The sequence below is a fragment of the Mandrillus leucophaeus genome, unplaced genomic scaffold, assembly GCF_000951045.1.
Source record: "Mandrillus leucophaeus isolate KB7577 unplaced genomic scaffold, Mleu.le_1.0 Scaffold159, whole genome shotgun sequence".
NCBI lineage: Eukaryota > Metazoa > Chordata > Mammalia > Primates > Cercopithecidae > Mandrillus > Mandrillus leucophaeus.
This window is the reverse complement of record NW_012101576.1, coordinates 3,442,792-3,462,720: the sequence shown is the minus strand read 5'-3', so window position 1 is coordinate 3,462,720 and position 19,929 is coordinate 3,442,792. Positions and strand designations below refer to the sequence as shown.

The 19,929-nt window shown below is 44.6% G+C and overlaps 1 long non-coding RNA gene across 1 annotated transcript in view; it reads right to left on the bottom strand.

Moving 5' to 3' along the window:
* Nucleotides 1–595: 595 nt before the first annotated feature.
* Nucleotides 596–19,929, bottom strand: part of LOC105536424 — a 43,218-nt gene continuing 23,884 nt past the window's right edge. The window contains exons 3-7 of the long non-coding RNA XR_001005584.1: nt 18,522–18,596; nt 13,535–13,656; nt 12,934–13,024; nt 3,365–3,492; nt 596–842 (exon numbers count right to left, since the gene is read on the bottom strand). This is a non-coding gene — a long non-coding RNA (uncharacterized LOC105536424). The remainder of the gene's footprint in view (nt 843–3,364; nt 3,493–12,933; nt 13,025–13,534; nt 13,657–18,521; nt 18,597–19,929) is intronic.

The window sequence follows — 19,929 nt, the reverse complement described above, 5'->3', positions numbered from 1 at the left end:
AGGCTCTAATGTCTCGGGAGTGTTCTCAGTGCATTGTCCCAGAACTCCTTTCATTTTATCCTTAGAAGTATATTGGCCTGAAAAGCCTCAGCCTAGCATAGTGGAGTGGTTTGGGGCAGAGTAGACTCTCAATGCGGTTAGAGAACACTGAGGATCCCTGCTCCTCTGTGGACTCTCCCATGACTGGGTCTCCTCAGCCCCAGGTGGGAAAAGGGCTGGCCTGAGGTTCTATCGCTGCTGAGTCAGATCCTCCTCTCTTGCTAGACAAAGAGCGTTTTCCTCCCCAACAATAGCGTGTCAGACTGAGCTCCCTGCACCATCCTCCCCCACAATCTCCCAAGCACAGTATCGACTCTTGAGATGGACTAGAAGGCCCTGAGCAAATATTGGCTCTTGAAAGGTTAATAATTTACAAATGAACTACAGCTGATAAAAAAAAAAAAAAAGTCAGGGCCTCTGCTGCTGGGACACGGTGCATGACATGCATGCAGCCAGCCTTCTCCAATGGAGAACAAAGTGGCAGGCACCGGCCAACTCCTTTATAAAGGTTTAGAGAGGTGGGCAAGACCTTGTTCTTTCCCATATAACAATGGGAGTTGTGGGGAGCCCGAGCGTTTGGTCAAACCACCAGTATTTCTTCTGTACACAGAAGTCCAGTGAGATGCATAGGCAGCACGCTTCTCCTGGGGGCAGCTTGGCAGCTCCACTCTTCATGCCAGGAAGGACATCAGGATTTTTATTCAACTCCACAGGCCTGCCACACCATCCCACCAGCCTTTGCAAATCACTTCTCTACTGTGACTTAGACCCCCTTGGACAGGCAGGTGCCTATGTTTGATCCCCTGCAGAGAGAAGGAAACAAAACCCACTTTTTAAAGCTGTTGTTGATTCCATGGGATTTTGGTGGGCACATAGAGGAGTGAGCAAGATGAAGTGGAGGAACAGAAAGAGCCATCAGTGAGCAGCCCACATGCATTTAGGAGCTGAGAAAGGAGCCCACAACAAATGGACAGAACCAGAATGATTCGGTGTGGAAAGGAGGTGTTTTGGAAGAGAGAGGGCGGTGACTGTGTTCATCCTGGGGATTAGCACAGCAAGGAACAAACAGAGAAGGTTCAAGAGGATGAAATGAACTCCTCCTTCAGGAAAGAAATTACTAGGTTTGGACATGAAGAAACTGTTGCGCTGCAGGATGGATATTTCTATTCCCTGCTGTACTCCATTACCTGGGCCGGTCCATATGGAAGGCAGATTAACACCAGACAGCATTTAGTAATTTTAGTAATTTTCTCAGGTGGAGGACCAGAAACTCTTTTCACATAGTAGTTCATAAAAGCTACGCTAAGAAGAAACCCATTCTGTCAGTGAGAAAGGTTGTGCCGTTTATCATCCTCTCCCCACCCTGCTACCCGGTCCAAAGTAGAACCCAGAACAGCACACACATAATCACATTCACACACACACAGAGGACATAATCACACTCACACACACACAGAGGACATAATCACACCCTCACACACACAGAGGACATAATCACACTCTCACACACACAGAGGACATAATCACACTCACACTGCACAGATTACACTTACACCAGACATACACACACACACTCACACTGGCACACAAACATACTCAGAGGTACTCATACACGTGCTCAGAATTGCACATACCCTCGAAAGTAACCAAACACAAGTGCTCACACTTGCACTCACATACATGCTCCCAGGTGCAAACACACAAACTTATACCTGAGCCCACCCGGAAGGGAGCCAGCGGGAACAAATGACCATGCCTGAGCCTGCGGAGAACAGATGGAGCCAGGCAGAGAGTCCTAGTGGGAGGCTTTCAGCCCTGTGCTTCCTCACATCTGCAATGTCCTTCGTAATCATGTCCACACACCTCCAAATCTTACCCACATGTAGGTACCCCCAGCCAGAGAGGCTGCGTAGCCCTTGTTCTTGGGAACTGCTTGCACTATACAAAGAGGGGTCTTAGCAGCCATGTTTCTGGGGACAGTTCCCCTGGCCATAGCTAATGAATTTACAAACTGGAGTCCTGACACTCTACTTGATTAATCACATTAGATCGCCTGGAAACTGAAGGTTTCATGAGAGAAACAAAGAATGTTTACCACTGAATTGCAGTGACAAGGGAACTCTCAGGGGAATGGTCACAGATTTCACCACAGGGTCCCCGAGGATCTCTGCTTCTCACCTCTACCTGAGACTTATTTGTTGAGTTTTTCATGGGTTCTGTGAGATAGTAGAGTCTGCTGCCTGTGAACACCTTTTGTTACAAAAGCTAGATTCACTTTAATTTATTTGAAAAAAAAAGCAATTAATATACCATCCATTCTAATTCTATTCAAATATCCACTCCAGCCTATGTCTCCAGCTAGCAATCTGTTCATCCTCAGAGCATTCAAAGCATTTTTATAGCCTCATTTTCTTCCCTGTACCATTCATTTCTCTCTTACCCTTAATACTAGATCATAAACTCCTTTAAGGTACAAGTTACGCTTTTTTGTTTTGTTTTTTGTTTGTTTGAGACAGGGTCTTGTTCTGTTACCCAGGATGGAGTGCAGTGGCTTGATCACAGCTCACTACAGTATTGATCTCCTGGGTTCAAGCAATCCTCCCAATTCAGCCTCCCAAGTAGCTGGGACTATAGGTGCACCACGACAGCTGACTAATTTTTCATTTAAAAAAAAAAAATTTAGTAGAGACGAGGTCTTGTCACGTTGCCCAGGCTGGTGTCAAACCCATGAGCTCAAGGATCCTCCCACCTCAGCCTCCCAAAAGTGCTGGGATTACAGGTGTAAGCCATCACACCTGACCAGAAACCATATATATATTTTTTTAGTTCACTTAGCAATTAGCACTGTGCCTTCTACACAATAGTTTTTAATAAGCATTTGTTGTACAAATGTGCAAATGCATGATTGAATAAATGAGCTAATACACAATCTCAGGTTATGGTAAGTATGTCTTTTACTTTTCCTCCAGGAATTTATGGGGTCATGATCCCAGAAGCTGAATCTCCTCACATGTGACTCAATTCATTGTGTTTCAACATACATTTGTTCACATCAACCATGTGCCAGACCCTGTATAAAGAGGACACAAAATGAGTAAGAGATGGACTGTCCTTAAGGAACCCATGGTCTCACTGGACCAAGGGTGGGGGTTGTGAACAAGGCAAAGGAACACAGCTCCCCACCCTGTTCACCCTGTACACAGCCCTGTACACCCTGTTCCTGGGGGCAGCAGAAGTAGGAAAGTCACAAATTGTACATCCACCCCAATCTTGAAACAAGAGTGTATTAAAAGCCATTTTCCAAGGCTGAGTAAGTGTTTGTGACCTGATAGATGATGGCTGGCAAACTCATTTCATCATAAATATCACAGCAGATAATATACTTCAACATAAGTGATGCATCTGCCTATGCCAGGATCCTCAGAGTGAGTAATGCTCCTCCAATATGGGCTTCTGAAAGATAAACAAATTATGGGCTGTAATTACCTGACGTTTGATTTTCTTTTTTATGAGATTTTCTTCACTCTAATCACACTCAGAGTGGTAGGATGGAAAATACAATTGGGGCTTAAAGAAGGGAAGAAGAGGGATCTGCTCTCTCAGCAGAGAGGCAGATGCCAGATAAGCAGCTCCTAAAGAAGGGGCTGGTGCTTCTGTCGCTCCGGAATGAGAGGAAAGGCTCAGCAAGTAGGAAGATGTGCAGAAAGTGGAGAAATGAGAAAGGAGAGACAGTGATGATTTCTCAAGTATGTGCATTTTTAGAAGCTGACTGCAACAGAAAAGAAATTCTCCTCTCTGACACATACATATCACATAAAGACATAATGCATGCTATGCAGACAGAATTCTACATCTCCAAACTCCCCGCACTGCAGAGCTCAGGCCCAGATTCACCCACTGTTTAACCAACTGTGGATCTTGAATTTGACCCTTCCTCCTTTCTGAAGACAGCATTTCTCGTCTCTTCTCCAAAGGTTTGCCTTAAACTTCACTTTTACGAATCCTTTACCTCCTGATAGGCTCCTGTCTGCCAGCATCGATTGTTCCTCCAAAACGTTTCCTCCTCCAAAATGTTTCCTCTATGAGCCTGTTGTTAATATTTGTACTTGAAAATTAAACCTCTCCTTACACATGGGACCAGACTCTTCTGAGTCTGCGGCTTCTCCTGAAAGGTCAGAGAAGTATTTCAAGATGGAAAGGAAGTGTGCCATAAAAAAATAATAATGAATCAACAAATAAGAGGGTCACAGTATAATGTAGTAATCTCTAAATTGGATGTCAGGAAATCTGGGTTTAATTAGAATCTTCACTGTTTCTTATGAAAGTGATGGTTCTTTGCTTCAAGTCAATTTTCTCTTCACTTAAAATGGGAATCACTTATTTGGTAGGTTGCTTTAAAGATCCAATGTAATAATATCCATAAAATTCCATGTCACCTTCTGGATTCTATAATATTTATTTCATCTCAGCCTCCTAAGTCTGAATAATAAAGGGCTATAAATGTGCACAGCATTCTTTGTTGTACTTTAAAAGGTCTTTTCAGATTAACAACATTCTCCAGAGGCAGGCAAGACTAAAGCAGTTGCCTTTTTTTTATTAATAAAGACATTGAAAGAATTCAGGGAGGTTAAGAGACTTTCCCAGGGTCATGTGGAGATTGAAAACCCAGATTCTTGAACCTTTCTGTGGTCCTCAAAGACAGCATACTTACCTGGGAGGGTCAGGTCAAAAGGAGGTCACCTTTATGAACTATTTAAAAACTCCTGACATTTCTGAGCAGAGAAGTAGCCCATGTGGCAACTGAGCTGTGAATCCAGCAGATACAAACTTTGCCCTCAAATAAAATGAGCCAGCTGGCACCTGATGCCAAAAATGCAATGGGTGAGATCAATGGTTTGAATCTGAAAAAAGGCGGTGGTGGGGTGGGGTGTGGGGGGGAGGGTCAGGGTGCTATGCATAGGGAGAGGAAGTATGCATGAAGTTAGTGATAAATGCATTTGTTTCCTAGGATGCCACAAATTGGTGGCTTAAGAGAACATAATCTTTCACTGTTCTGGAAGCTAGAGATCCAAAATCAAGATGTCAGCAGGGTCATGTTCTCTCTGAAGGTGCTAGGGAAGATTCCTTCCTCGCCTCTTTGTAGTTTTGGGTTATTGCCAGCAATCCATGGTGTTCCTTGGCTTGTAGACACATTGCTTCAGTCTCTGCTTCCATAGTCACGTGGTGATCTCCCAGGGTGTGTCTGTTTTTGTATCTCTTCTCCTCTCCTTATGAGGATACCATCACATTGGATTTACAGTGCACCCTGTTCCAGAATGACCGCATCGTAACTGAGATGGCCATTAATTAAATAACCAATTGAATAATTAAATAACTAATTAAATAGGTTATCCACAATGACCCAATTTCCAAATAGAACCATATTCTGAGACTCCAGGTAGGACGTGAATTTTGAGGGGACACTATCCAACCCAGCACAGTAAGAAAATGAGAGCCGAGCTGAGGAGGAAGATTGAAAACCTGAGAAAGAACATTAGGGGAAAAGGGAGACTACGAGACAGAAGACAGACAAAGTAGAATGTGAGACAGAGACCAAAGGAGACAGAAGTGGAAAAGCAGAGTGAAGAGATGAGAAAGGAAGAGAAAGAGAAGGATGCTAGTGAAGCACAGATACACAGACCCCTGCGCACACCGTATGGGAGATGCCTAACAGCTTGGTGTTTAAAGAATTTCCTCCAAATTTGCACCTTCTCTCCCACCAGATGCCCACTGGGCAGCCCTAAAGCTGTTACTGTAGAAACTGAGGCAGACATCCTCTTTGGGGTTAATAGATGGCCCCAGTAAGAGAGACCGATTAGTCTGTTGGCCCTCACATTCCTACTTCCTCCCATGACTGGCTCCAGGGGCTTCCGGTTTTCAATGTTAGAACCTCTGTGATGGTTTTTCAAAAAAAAGTATTTTTTTCAAAAGGCCAATTTTCAGGTGGTGTTATGTTTATTTACCTCCTATAGAGAAGAAAATGGGCCACTCAGGAGATGTGACAATGACAGTTCCCCTTTGAGAAGCATCATGTTCCTAGCTTCTGGCAAGCTGCTTGGGGTCAGACTGTCCCCATTTTTCATCCAACCAGATGTCATCCGGCGTTATTCTTCAGATCCCATGTCCTGGTCTTTTCCAACTCACTGGAGTTTTCCAAAGATCTCCAGAGAGGTTCTAGCCACTTTAGTATCGCCCAAAACAGACATCAGGAAAGAGGAATCATGAATTAACAGTAGGAAAGAGGCCTTGGGGCTGGCAGAACACCAGTGTGCAGTGTGTGTGTGTGTGTGTGTGTGTGTGTGTGTATGTGTAAGGGGGAGGCTTTCATGGAGAAATAGGTGGAAGTAGAAAGATATCCATCAACATAGACCAAGCCATTTCCAAGTTATGGGGCTCTAGAACCCTCTTTGTCACTGGAACAATCACGCATTCAGTCAGAACAGAAAGTCACATAGGACACGCCAGAATTTATAAGCTAAGATGAGCTAAGTCTCCCCTTGCTTTATTTTCTTTTGCCATATTGAAAATTTAGTGAGTTTGCCTTTAGGATAATAGTCCCCACTCCTTCCCTGTCATAGAAACCACCATTTAAAAAGAGAAAGCCATAAGCTTGTAGGTCTCCTAAGGGAAATTTCCCATGCCAGCCTGACCTGGCCAGTAGTGTGACGGGGGAGACGTGGGTGAAAGGACAGAGGTGGGTAGACATCACCACAGCAAAGTGCTCAGCCGCTGTGCCATCCCTTCAGAGCAGTGAAGAGGAAGAGCCCTCCACTGGCAGGAGCATCTTCTGGGCTTCTGGGCTCCCCAGTCCTCTCACCTCCCACAGCAGGAAAGGCAGTGAGGTGCGCATGCCCATCTCCAGGGACAACCATAGAAAGAGCAGTGAGTTAGGAGACATTTATCTCACATGGCCACACAATGGAGCATACACCTTAATTGTCATAGCAGCTGTTATTCATTCATTGTTTCTCTTATTTACTCATTCATAGTTTTTTGTTTTGTTTTGTTTTGTTTTGTCACCACACTTAAGGTGGTCTATGTTAAGTACTGAAGGTATCAAGATGAAAAAAGCTCAGTTTCTAATTTTAACTCAAAGCAAGAGCAAAGCAAGAAAAAGGAACTATAGGGGCTGAATGCTCAGGGTCATAAACTATAAGGGATGGATTCTTTTACCTGAAGGCAGGCTTTCCCATCTCCCCCACAGGGCTGCAGGTGTTTGGGGCCTAACTCTGGGTCTCTCCTCTGCCAGGTGTCTAGCACCTCCCTGATGACCTGCTGACTTAAGACTCCCTTAGATCATTCTCACAATGAACTATGGCACCCTAACCAGTGGGCAGAATAAAAACCTCAGGTCAAGGTGGTAAAAGAAGTCTGGAAAGGATGTGGAAGTTTGCAGAGGGAGGTGGTTATTACTGATCCCCCTCTCCGCCTCAGTGTTCTAGGTTAAAAGAAAGGCCAGACAGCCCAAGGGTATGAAACACAGTGAAATAAACAAACCAAAACAGACATGAGTGTTAAGCAGAACTGAGTAAAATCTATGATTGCGCTATGTGCCCATAGTTGTCTTGCTAGACAGATTACTTGACCTAAGAAATAACCAGCCTGAAAATTTTTTGTCTCCAATATATTCATGTGGTAATGTCCTCTTTTAGCATCTGATCAGCAATGTCCTTATTTGAAAGCTGCAGAGACAAACTGTGGGCTTGTCATTTGCCATTGATTCCTCACCTTTCCCTTGCTCTGCTGTGTCTTGCAGGGATGACAAGGCCCTCTTGCCCACTGGTCTCTGGGTAGTTCTGCCAGTGGTGCACTGGTGGCAGCCTGGGGAAAGACAGAGAGGAAGGCCAGGGTAGTTATTTCTTCCTTGCTTTGCCTCAGGCCATGCCTCTGACTGCATTGCATCAGGTAAGCTCCACCTCCACTAGACAAGGTGTGATTGAAGCTCACATTGGTTAGCCTCAGCCTCCTCTTCCCACTGTGACTCCAGTCCTATGTAATTAACAACACTCTGCTACTGTTCATCTTTGGGTTTCTTCACCATTCTTTGGCTTTTCAGCTTCCCCATCATCCACCAATCCAATTCCTGATATTCAATTCTCTCCATTGAAAAACCTAGAGTGGTTTCTGTTTTCCTAAGGGAAACTTAATACATTCTGACTTGTTTAACAGCAAAGTAATTAACTAGAAGGACATAGGATCATTTACAGAACTGCTAGGAAGCAGAGGGGCTATGCAGCCAGACACAGAGCAAAATTCACTCCATGGAAACTACAGCAGGGGCTCCTCAGCAGCCACTGCTGGACTCCAGAACATGATGACCACCATGAGAACTCCACCAGCTGCGACGCTGAGCCTACCTCTGCTGCCCTTGGACACTCACTCCCAAATAAAGTTCAGATTGCTCTCTCTGATGATCTAACTGGTTACGTCCACGTCATTTTCCCTACCCTGGCTTCAGAAGACTGGAAAATTGAGTTTCTGATCTTTGTTAACAGAGTCCAGATCCACATTTCAGTGAGACTTGTAGGGTTAACAATTCTCCAAGTATCAGAAGCAGATCAGATGCAGAAGAGCCAAGAGAAATAAATAAATATTTGTCCCAGGAATAAGACCAGGAGATAGAGGTTGAGTTTCAGCCCTAGGGTCAGCATGTGAAGAAGAGACTCTCTCTAAGATCACTGTGTTAAAGGCAATAGAAAGACTAGAACCCTGGGTGGGAGCTTTTGGCCTATGAGTATAATCACAGGCCTTCTCAGTACCCTTCAAATTGATAATGGGCAACCAGTATTTACAACTATAGGATAGCACAGCTTCCTATCCAGGACTGAATGTCTACCTCACTAGGAGTACTTACCAGATTTGGGGATCAGTCCTGACCCTAGTCAGAGAGAACTTAATGAATCCCTGGCTTCTGAATCCACTCTGAGCTTCCACATTGATTCCTAAGACAGTTCTTATTTCTGGGAACTAGGTCCCTACCTTGTACCTCTGACCCAGCTCCCGGGTGCCTGCCCTTCTTCCTGGAACCCTGCTGATTCTTAAGAACAAAGGTACTAATTAACATCCCCATTCAATCCCTCTGAAGTCTGGGTCTTGTGTCAGTCCAGCAGTTTTTGTGGTGAGGTCCTCTTTGTCTACCTCCAGATTTGATCTTCCTCTAGTCGCCCCTTCCTGAGCACAACCAGCCCAAAATTCCTCCTGTTACTTGCTCTTAGAGGCAGCTTGACATAGTAGCAAAAGGATGTATTTCCTTTACATCCTGGAAAGTCAGTCAGACCTGGGTTTGAATCCCAGCTCTAACACTTACTGCTTGTATGAGTTTGGTGGGCTTCTGTACTTATTGTTTCTCTTGTGATTCTCAAACCTTAGTATGTAACTATCTAAGTATCTGCTGTCCTGTTGTGTTTGTTGAAAGGGCAGATTCCTAGTTTCCATCTCTTAGAGATTCCTGGTTTCTATCTCTTAGAGATTCCATTAATTAGGCCCAAAGTGATTGAGAGGCAGGTAGTTTACAGACCACAATTTGGGAATCACTGCCCCAACAGGTTTCCAAGTCCTGTTCATTCTCAATGTGGTTCTGTCATTCATTCAGTCAGCACTTCCTAGGGTTCAGGTGGGCAGGGGATGTGAGTAAGTACAACCACATCCTTTTATGTTCCAGCTGGAGGTTCCCCTTCACCCAGACCTCCTGTATTAGAATCTTGGGATAAAAATGGAACTGACATATGCAATTCACCAAAGTTCCACACGTATTTGTTACACAAACCTCTGGTTCAAAAGCCCTATATTACTGCTTCAGTACCAGACTTGACTCCAGTCCCCTTCCTGCCATAATTTCCCACCTCCCTATCCTGTGTTCTACTCATACCCTTAGCTTCCCTGCAGCCTTACTTAAGAATAGGGCATCTGCTCTTCATAGATGCCACTTCAATGAGAGTTCCCTCTCAGCAAAGCTAAGTCTTTTTTTATTCTTCAAGATTTTATCTGTATCCATTTGGCAGGAGAGTAGATTCTATTATGATCATTACCCATATGGACAAGCAGCCAAGATTTAATATCTGTTGGTCAATAACTGCTTTCCTTACTAATAGCTCTTGATGACCATCTAGAGGGGAGTGTGACCTTCTTATCCTCCTGGTCCCCTTTGCTGGCACTCACATATCCTACAAAAACTGATGTCCACATACCTAAGGATTCCCCTTCTCCTGAGGGAGCACACAGCACTTATAGCCACAGTGGGGAAATGGAAGACTGACCTCTCCATCCTCAAAGCCCGACCCATGTTTTACCTCCTCCATGAAGCTGTTTCCAAATTCCAGTGCCCTGTGCTACTTTCTCTTCTCAGATTTTCTACCGCATGCCATATTACACAGCTTAGCACTAGACTGTGTCCTACTTTGGAATTTTTTTTATTATTATTTTTTGCTTATACTTCTTGCTTATCTAGCAATATTGCAGACTCTCTTGAACTAAATCTTGATTTTAGACTTCCCTTGAAGAATCAGGGAGGTGGAAAGAGGAACAGATCAAGGATCTGTTCAAGGATGTCACATTGGAGTGGGACAGGGGACTGAGGACATTGACCTGCCTGTGGAGGCAGAGTCTTCAGGTATCTCCCTCCAGGGTGAAGCTGAGGTACACTATTAAAGGCTGTCATCACCTCCAACATGACTCAGGTCACAGTTGCTGAAGGAAGATCCACTGGTAGGAGAAAGGAAGGGCAAAGGACAGAGCACAAAGAATCCAAGTAGCTGTTGGTAAATACTAACAAGGAGTCACGATCCAAGGAATGTCCACTATCAGCTAGACCCAAAGTAATGGACTAGGGCATAATCCACCAGTTATGTGGATCCAGGAACAGGCAGGATAGGGGTCCGAAGGCACCAGAATGGAATTTTCATTAGGTAACCAGCATTAGAGAGACTGACCTCATGGACAGGAAAACCATCAAAATTATAGAGTGGAGCCTTTGAGACAGACACGAAAGAACTGTCTCAGAGGCTGACTCTGCTCAAGCCCTCAGCAGCTTCTCTGGTCCTCCTGCTACACCCCACTACCTCAGGGGATTTCTCCAGGTTTGAGAATTGACTCCCTCTCTCTCCTGTGCTGAGCTCTGTGGCAGGTTTTTCTGTGGCAGGTTCTTCCCTTTGTATCTGATCCCAGCTATCTGCCTGCCTAGTTCTGTAAACTGGGAAACTTCAACTATTTTATGGTTCCCAATATTTCAAGACTCCAACTTTGCTCCTCTTTCACTCAAGTTTGCCGTGGCAGAGGCTCTAGAAGTGAAGTCTGGCTGGCCCTTTCTAACCCCACAGTGCCCAGAATCATGCTAAGTATATACACGGTGGCTATCCATCCATTCCAACACATCAAATAAACACAGCTCACTTAAGCAAGTGCACACCAGAAGGGTGTCAAGAAACCCTGGGGATGGTGAACCTTCTTCAGAATTCATCTAGATGTCCCCATTATCCTCTCTGTAACTTCTTACGTTCCTCTTCTCTTAAGATCAAAGAGACCTGCGCTCCAATCTGCCATTTACTAACCTGAGACCTTGGGTAAGTTACTATCTTTAAAAAATGGAGATAGCAGAGCCTATGAATAAGCAGCCTCTGTCCCCACTCTCTGGGGATGCACTGGCTAGTCTGCCACTCCCCAACCTCACACATCAAATGGTAGGATCTGAGAAGTGGTGCTCAGTGCTAATTGACTTGACCACTTAACTATGACTAAAGATATCAAGAGGCAAGGACCCATTTATAGCAAATGGGAAGAACACCAGTACATTTTTTCTGGGCATTGGGGATGGCATAGTCCAGTGTTTGTGGGAAGGACTGGTAGTCTGTTTGTAAGGCTAGGCACAAACTCTCTTGAAAGACAAATCACCATATAAATGTTTTAGAATCAGGGCAGCATTAAGGCACAGGTCATGCTCAAAAGATGGATGAAAATGAGGGACAGGGACACCAAGGAGGCAGGATTATGAAGGAGCAAGGGCTCTTTTGCTCAGGTCCCCTCCCCCAGACTCTGTGTCAAGGTTTCAGTATGTTTTTAATCACTTTACTATTACTTATAAAAACCAATAGCAGGTGCCTGATGGAAGAAGAAAATAATGATTCAAGCATGAGAGTCATTTTCCAATTGATTTCCTTTCTCTTCATTTCCTTTTGACCTCAGTAGGGAAGGCATAGCCTCACTATTCAAAGAAACCATAACTCAGTCCTCACTCATGGACTTTGTTTAAGAAAGTGCTTAATATTTTTCTTCTTATGTCCCAGGGAACTACGTTTTAGGTGTTTAATCATCTTTACAGCCCCCAAATATCTGGGATTTATGGAAAGCATTTAAACTCAGTTGAAAAAAATAAAAACAGAGTGTCCTAAATTCAGGGTAAATTTTTACTCTTGTTATGGGTGTTAATTTATGATTCGACAATGATTTCAAGGCTTTACCTCAAATCCTCTGAGGCTTGTATTTTCTTGTTATTCAACCTGGTTTTATTCTCAGTGTCAAATGAATCACACATTCAATCACACAGAGCACAATGTTTCCCCAAAACACATAATTCAGAGTCTTAGCCTATGGAATTATGAACCCCCTGGGAGGAAGATCAAGGGAGTCCTTGTGGTCTTTCATTCCCCTGGTGATGAAAATGCCTAATCCTTCAAAAGACTGATTTTTGAGGGGCCAATGCTCCTGAGAGCTCGGTCTTGAGGCCAGAGTGTCTCAGCTGCCCTGAGTACAGAGTACAGTTCCTGGCCACTGTAATACCATGAGGAGTACTGGGAAAGTCTAAAATCAAGATTTTATTCCAAAGGAATGAAGTAGTTTTGAGAAGAGTTGAGCTGGTCTCACCAAAGTGGCCTTAAGTGGATCCTCCACTCATGTTTCAGAGGGGGAAGGAGCTGAGACTTGAGGCCTCAACTTCAGTAGTCGCGTCTTCTCACTATTAGGTAAGAGATAAGAAGAGTGGTTAGACCAGTCAGGGAGTGGGGCCTCATGGCAGATTTTGGATGGCAGGGAAAATAACCCTATTACATTCCATCCAACCATCCTTGCTCCTACTCAGGGTTGCAGGCACTCTAGAAAACATCTCTGCAGCCACCATCTCAGCCTAGGCCCTATGGCTTATCCTGACTTTGAACCTCTGACTTTCCTGAATGCTGTCCCTAATTTAGATTCTCCCTTTCTGACTAGCCTTTCCAAACTGAAGCCTTGTTTCCATAGCCTGCCTGGATTTGGAGTGCAAATGTTCACCTAGATGACTTTCTCAGTCCCATATTCCTCACCTGTAGGTGGGTAATGGTCTTACCTTCACACTCTACCCAAGTCCTCAGGAGGCCCACATCCCCCCTTTCATAGAAGGGAGATTAGACAGCCTGTGACTGACATTTGCTGAGGGAGAATAAGGTGTGGCCCAGGCTCTCCCATGTGTCACACTTCCTGTGTCTCTCACCTTCAATCCAGCATGTGCCCACGGAAGCCACTCTGGTCTGCTCTCCCAGAGGTGAACTGCGCTCTGGCTCTCTTCCTCCACTTTTCCCCATCAGCATTGGCATTCCCATGTCCTACAAGAGCCTAGTATATCAGAGATATATTGATTTCTGATCAGCCAGAAACAGAAGTAACTTTTCAAAAGCACATTTAAGGGAGAATATCTTAACAAAGAAATGAGATGTGGAATTACAGAACTTCAACTAGCTGGATGGAAGAATGATTGGGGAGAAAAACATTCAGTGGTATTGCTCAAATCACATTATATAGAATAAAAAGACACTAGAAGAAAGAAATAAACTATTATTTATTTAGTGCCTATTATCTACAAGACCCTATGATGCATTTTTCTTCATACATTACTTAATTTTATCCTATAAACAGTGTGCCAAAATACTATCTTACTTTTACAAAACAGAACTGAAATGTAAAGAGATTAAGAAAATTAACTCATGATACTCAGCTAGCAGATTGCAGAAGTGGGGTTCAAACCCAAGCCAATATTTTCTCCTAAATTTGGGAGTTTTCTATTCCAACGCTTTTGTTATAGTAGGCTTTCAGCTTCAGGAAGTCACTTGAATTTGATGCTGACATTCTTTTCTGAGCAGGAGCTGACAGTGTTAGACATGGGATACCTTCCCCCATCCCAACTCTCTCCTCCAGCCCTGATGCCACTTGCCACCCCAGTTAAAGATACAGGTAGAGCTGCCACACTTGTTCTCACCCCAGGCCCACTAGAGGGCAGACTACCTGACAAGCTGCCCCCTCGCCACCTTGGAACAAGGCCTTTCCCACCTATAGAGACCCTAGAACTCTCAGGGAACCCATATTGCTCTTCACTCTGCAGAGTCGTTCTTCAGAGGCAAGGTTGCTGAAGAGAAAGATCTGGATCTGGGCCCAATGAAACTCCCCACTAGACTACTGCTCCAACTTACCCAAACTGGAAGTTTGAGCCAATTCTTCTTCATTCTCCTACCCATCTAAGAAAGCAACTTGCAGAAGTCAAGGACAGCAGAGAGTCTTCTTAGCTTCCAATCATTCTGCTTCTTACTATGAATATGATCCATTCAAGTGCAAGAAACCTGTAAGTTCAGGGCTAAGCTGCAATTGAAATGCTTGAGCGCTTAAGAAGCAGGAAAGAAAATGCATGATGCTTTTAAGAAACCACTATTAGCAAAACAATCTCAAATAAGCCCAGAAAGTCCCAATAGAGCTGGATGACTCCTACCCAGCCTCAGGGGTCATTCATTTACCAATTTATAATTCAGAGACTATCACTGCTGGCTCAGCCAATCTCCTATCCCAATCATTGTCCACCTACCAAACTGACTTGTCAGTGGTAGATCTGCCAACAGCCACTCATAGAGTACCAGAAAAAATGCCCCCCTCTCTCCCTCCCACCACCACTTGTCTTCTCCAGAAATAAATAGTAATGTAGGAACTCCTAACGCCCACAATACTCATGACTCACACTGTGGTTAACCAAAAGAACTTACCATCCTCAAGTCCAAGTCATTACTTCTCTGTAGCTCTCTGGCCAAGCAGAGGGGCAGGTGTGAGTCAATGGATCTAAAAGGTGAAGCATAAAGCTATTACAAATTATTAAGAAAAAGTCAAGTACATCGTAGGGGACTGAATTTTGTCCCCTAAAAATATATGTTCAAGTCCTAATGCCCGGGGCCGATGAACGCAACCTTATTTGGAAGTAGGGTCTTTGCAAATGCAGTCAAGTTAAGATGAAATACTGCGTTAGAGTATGCCCTAAATCCAATAATTGGTGTCCTTATAAGAAGACGAAGATTTAGAGACACACAGATAAGCATGGAGAGAAGATAGTCATTTGAAGGAGACAGAAATTGAGTAATGCAGCTGTAAGCCAAGGAATGCCAAAGAATGCCAGCAACCCCCAGAAGCTAGAAATAGGCAAGGAAGAATCCCTTTCTTCAGAGGGAACGTGGCCCTGCCAACACCTTGATTTCAGACATCTAGCCTCTAGAACTATGAAAGAATAAATTTCTGTTGCTTTAAGCCACCAAGTTTGTAGTAATTTGTTATGGCAGCCCTAGGAAACTAATATATGCACCATGGGGGTAAAATAGCAGAATGATATGTAAAAGCAAATCATGAAAGAAGAAATGTAAATGACAATAAAACATGTAAACCATTTTCATCCTTGGTGGAAATAAAAGAAATATGACTTAAAATAATGATATACCCTTTTTACTTTTCAGACAGCTAAGATTAAAAAGAATTATAATGCCTGGTGTCAGCATAGGGGTGGGAAATGGACATCTATTAACTGCTTTTGGGACTAGGCGAGAACAAATAATTCTAGAGAGTAATATGGTAATGTATATTAAAAGCTGTAAAATCATTATATCCTAGGAAATAATAAGGTAAGTGTGCAAAGATCTATGCATAATACTATTTCCATCAAAGCATTACATATAATAGCAAACTTAAAAAGGGAAAGAAATTTAAAGTTCAAACAATAGGAATTGTTAAATAATTTATGTTATGTTCACACAATAAAATTACTATGAAGCCGTTAAAAATGATATCAATTCATATTTATTGACAAGAAGAGATGTTCAAATATATTGCCAAGTGAGAAAAATAGCCTAATCTAATCCTCTGTGTGTGTGTGTGTGTGTGTGTGTGTGTATGTGTGTAGTGAGAGAGTGAGAACTCAGAATGGACACTGTGTTACTGGTTGCTACCGTTATGAATTATTTGTGTCTTGAATTCTTTAATTTTTATAAAGTGAAAATCAGTACTTTAAAAAATTAGTACATGTTTCCAATGAAGGAGATGGATTGGAGAACTTCTGCTGTTGAGCTACATCCCTACAATGTGCCCAGAACAAAAGGTACTAGGGCGGCCTGCCCACACCCCTTTGTTCAGCACAGGAAGCCAATTGTTCAGAGCAGGCCAAAGGTCCAGAATGGGCCGGGGACAAACAAACATTTTCCTCCTCTTTTCTTACCTCAACTTGACTCTGCTCTGAACCCTTGAGCACAACCTCCCAGACCTTCCTGTCTCACCTCCCAATCAACCAGCTCTTCCTTCAGCTCCCATTTTGAAGGTTTTCTACCCCCTCTTTACTACCTCCCCCTCACTTTTGACCTGGGCCTAGTAATAAAATCATGCTTTTGTTCCCTCTTTCACTTGGTAGCCCTGCTACCTGTAGAAATGTCCACTTTCCTGACTAGAGCACGAGCTCCATGCAGTCATGGGGAACTGGTCCACCTGCACCGCCAGGGCCCAGGGCTGTGCCTGACCCACATGTGTTTATTGGATCGAAGTGAATCATGCAATTACTAGAACCCAAATGAACCTGGAAATCAATAACAATCATTTAAAGGCCTTTCTCATTTTACAGACAAGGAAGTAAAAGGCTCAGAAAACTAAAATGACTGGCCAGTGGCCAAATCAGACAAGAGGCCAGACCCCTGACTCCTAGACAGTGTTTCTCCTACTGCGTCACATTGACTCTCTAAAGAAGCAATGGTCCCTTAGGCCTGGGCCACAGGATCCCTCTGGAGATCAGGAGGAAACTGAGTGGCTCCCTTAGAGCCTTTGGCAAGTTTGATGATCCCTTCCTCAGATTCCTCCCACATTCTCTTTCCTGTATTCCTGCTCTCAGGCACTTCCAACTGGGTAAGCTTCCAGATCAGCTGCCTTTCTGTGACACCCTGCCCGACTCTTTGCCAGCCCTCCTTTCCTTGGCCGCCCTCCCAGACCCACCTCATCAGTCCCTCTCTGATGTCCTTGTACCTTCTGACCACGTTTCTTATCACCCCTCCACTACCCTGCACCTCAGTCTCAACCCCAAGTCCACTCCTGGGCCCAGCCTCCTGGGTCCAGTCACGGAGAAAAAGTGAACTGTTGTTCCCCTCAGGCCTCACATTCTCCCTTCCAAGGCCATGTTTACACTAGGTTCCTCCCATCCAGGTCTGGTGAGCGCTCAGCCTGCCCCCAGGTGACAGCTCAGAATCTCTCTGCTTCAGCCCAAAGGCTCCTGACCCCCTTTGCCAGCCACAGGTGGCCCCCTGCCCCTCCCCCATCGTGGCAAGGCAGACCACAGCCAGCTCAATCTCCTCCCAAAGGAAGGGCCAGCACCATTGCCCCATGGGGCCCTAAGGTTTAGGGTCTGGGGACTGGCTTGCTTGCTTGCTTGCTTTCCTCTTTTCCTTCCTTCCTTCCTTCTTTCGCTTCCTTCCTTCCTTCCTTTCCCTTCCTTCCTTTCCTTTCCCTTCCTTCCTTTCCCTTCCTTCCTTTCTCTTCCTTCTTTCCTTTCCCTTTCTTTCTTTCTCTTTATTTTCTTTCTTTTTCTCTTTTCATTCCTTCCTTCTTTCCTTCCTTTCCCTTCCTTCCTTCCCCTTTTCTTTCTCTTTCCTTTCTTTTCTTCTTTCTTTCCTTCCTTCCTCCTTTCTTTCTATTTCTTTCTCTCTCTCTTTCTTTCTCTTTCTTTCTTTATTTTCTTTCTTTCCTTTTCCTCCCTTCCTCCTTCCCTCCCTCTCTCTCTGTTCCTTCCTTCCTTCCTTTCTTTCTTCCTTCCTCCCTTCCTCTTTCTTTCATCTTGCTCTGTCACCCAGGCTGGAAAACAGTGGTGCAACCTTGGCTCATGGCAGCCTCGACCTCCTGGGCTCAAGCAGTCCTCCCACCTCGGCCTCCTGAGTACCTGGAACTACAGGCGCACACCATCACACCTGGCTAATTTTGTGTGTGTGTGTGTGTGTGTGTGTGTGTGTGTGTGTGTGTTTGGTTTTGTTTTGTTTTTTGTAGAGACAAGGTTTCTCCCATGCTGGTCTCCAATTCCTGGGCTCAAGCAATCCACCCACCTCAGCCTCCCAGAGTGCTGGGATTAGAGGCGTGAGCCACTGTTCCCGGCCAAATGCTCACTTTTATCTGCCAGGAAATGAGCACTTAATTTCTCAGATGCTTACCAGAGCTCTTAGGAGATAATAAAGACTCTCTGTTGCCACTTACTCCAGCTCAATTTTAGCCTGTGGTGGCTACACCTGGGAGAAAAAAGGAGCGAAAAGTGGTCAAGAGAGAACTCAGGATCAGGACCAAAAGCAAAAGATAAGAGTTATATCAACAAGGACATTGGGTTTTCCAGCTAAGCGCCACAGAAACCAAGTTCCTTGGGGTCCTGGTGAGGTGGTGAGTGGGAGGCTGAGCTGGCAGGGCTGAAAGCCCTCCCCTCAGTTCACCTAAAGGAACTCCACACTTAGGTCACTTACATATTTTGAATACCTTCAGACTGTATTTGAAAAATGGACACCATTGTTAAAATCAAGGTATAAAAAACACTAAACTAGGGTATCTCAAGGAAGATCCCATCTCAGGACTAAGACAGTCCAGTTTGCATGGTGGGAACATGTATTCATTCATCCACTAAACAAATACTCTGAGACACTACTACACACCAGGCAGTGAGTCGAGGTCAGGCTAACCTGGCTCACTGCAGAGACAGAAATATCTGACACTTCAGGTTAGGACTGGTTCTGAGGACTGGGAGACTGCCTTGGCTTATGTTCCAGGTGTCTAACAAGCCATCCCAAATATAGGGCTGGAAACAACAAGCATTTATTTTGTTCACAAACGTGCAACATGAGCAGGGTTTGGTGGGGACAGCTCGTTTTGCTCCATGCAGAGAATCATCAGAAGGCTTGCTCATGTGTCTGGCAGTTGATGCTGGCTTCTGGCTGGGGCCTCAGCTGTCGCTGTCGCTGAAACATCTAACATGGCTGCCCACGTACTTGTCTGCCTCCCCACAGTGCAGTGGCTGGGTTCCAACAGTGAGCATCCCAGAAGAGAGAAGTGGCAGCTGCCAGTTTCTTAAAGCCCAGGGCTGCACACTGGCACATGGCTACTTCCACTATATTCTAATAGTGAAGTAGTCACAGAGGGCAGATTCAAGGAAAGGAAGCAGAGACCCCACCTCTTGGTGAGAAAAGAGTCAAAGAATTTGGGGTCCTGTCTTAAAATTACCACAGCCTCAGGTGCCTGTAATCCCAGCTACTTGGGAGGCCGAGGCAGAGAATAGCTTGAACCCGGGAGGCAGAGGTTGCAGCAAGCCAACATCACACCACTGCATTCCACCTGGGCAACAGAGCAAGACTCCGTCTGAAAAAAAAAAAAAAAAAAAAAAAAAATTGCCACAGCCTGCAAGTTGGGAAGAAATAGTCCAGCTATAGGGAGGGCTGTAAACCTGGCTAACCTGTATTCTTCATCCAGAGAGTACAATAGTTAAAAGCATGGGTTATGGTAACACTCACCTCTGGACACTGGTACTGCCCTATGGAGCAACATGAAATTTGCTTATGCCCTCTGCTTATGGCAGCTTGT